The following is a 1,716-nucleotide window of genomic DNA, read 5'->3' as shown; positions in this document are numbered from 1 at the left end:
AAAAAAAATTAAAGGTGTTATGGCTGTCTCAAGAATCTAGTTAAGAGTTTGCTTCTGGCCGAGTGTGGTGGCTCATGCCTGTAATCCCAGCACTTTGGGAGGCTGAAGTGGGCGGATCACCTGAGGTCAAGAGTTTGAGACCAACCTGGTCAACATGGCGAAAACCATCTCTACTAAAAATACAAAAAATTAACCAGGCATGGTGGTGTGCACTTGCAATCCCAGCTACTCGGGAGGCTGAGGCAGGAGAATCACTTGAAACCAGGAGCCAGAGGCTGCAGTGGGCTGAGATCATGCCACTGCACTCCAGCCTGGGTGACAGAGGGAGATTCCATCTCAATAAATAAATAAACAAATAAAAAAAAAATACAAATTTTAAAAAAGAGTTTTCTCATGTGGTGCATAGGGTCTGAAACCCACGCACAGAGATCTAGGGAGCTAAAGTTGCATATTGGTTATAGAGGCAACAATTTTGATTCCTCAGTGATGGTGACATCCAGGAGCGGTATGGTCCAAAAAACCTGGGAACTGGCCAACAACATGCAAGAAGCTCAGAGTATCCATGAAAGCTACAAATATGACAAGAAGCAGCAGCAAGAAATCTTGGCAGCAAAGCCCTGGGTTACCAATCACCATTACTTTAAAGTACTGCAAAATCTCAGCATTGGCTCTATTGAAGATGGTGATGCATGCCAGATCGGGGGCAACTTGGAAGTGATGGGTTTGATGCCAGGAAAGGAACCACGATTATTATGGGCAGTTTTACTTTGCCTGTGGAGGACACTGAAACCTAAGAAAATTCTCAGGCTGCTGCATATGAGTACATGGCCACATACATAGAAAATGCCAAAAAGGTTGGCTACCTTAAAAATGCAATCGGATGATATTATAGGCACCCTGGCCATGGCTGCTGCCTTTCTGGCATCATGTTAGTACTTGGCTGCTCAATAGCGGTTCCAGGAACCATTTACAGCAGTGGTGATTGATCCAACAAGAACAATATCTGCAGGGAAAGTGAATCTTGATACCTTTAGGACATACTCAAAGGTCTACAAACCTCCTGATGAAGGACCTTCTGAATACCGGACTACCCCGCTTAATAAAATAGAAGACTTTGGTGTACACTGCAAACAATATTATGCCTTAGAAGTCTTGTATTTCAAAATCTCTTTGGGTTGCAAATTGCTTCAGTTTCTGTGGAATAAATATTGGGTGGGTACACTGAGTTTCATTGTTGGGTTTAGAAGCACATAATCGAAAATCAGAAGACAAACGTGCCAAAGCCAACAGAGACAGCAGTAAAACTACAATAGAAACTATCCATGGATTGACGTGTCAAGTTATTAAGGATAAACTGATCAGAGTAACATCTCTTAAACAGTCACTGAGAAGGGCTTTTGCCCAAAAGACAATATGAGAAAAATACTCAAGTAACACTTTAAATCTAGTTACCCAATATCGGATTAAAAGTATAAGGTGCTCTGACCTGTCTTGAATACTAACATCCTGTAATAAAACTCTTTAAAAATTTTAAAAATAGCCTTTTTTTTTTTGGCTTCTCTTTTTTTGCACAAATTCATTGGTCTACATTAGCCACCTTTTGATTTAGGTTTTTCCCCTCTAATTTCCCCTTTTTTGAAAACTAGAGAAAACTGGAGAAACAAGACTTCATTATCAAGTACTCTTGTCAAGGTTATATCGGAGCATTGAAATTAC

General features: G+C 40.7%; 1 pseudogene; it reads left to right on the top strand.

The window, feature by feature from the left end:
• Positions 1 to 486: 486 nt before the first annotated feature.
• LOC112622630 lies at positions 487 to 1,417 on the top strand (annotated as a pseudogene).
• The last annotated feature ends 299 nt before the right edge of the window (positions 1,418 to 1,716 follow it).

The sequence above is a fragment of the Theropithecus gelada genome, chromosome 4, assembly GCF_003255815.1.
Source record: "Theropithecus gelada isolate Dixy chromosome 4, Tgel_1.0, whole genome shotgun sequence".
Classification (NCBI taxonomy): Eukaryota; Metazoa; Chordata; class Mammalia; order Primates; family Cercopithecidae; genus Theropithecus; species Theropithecus gelada.
This window is presented reverse-complemented; position numbering and strand designations above follow the sequence as displayed.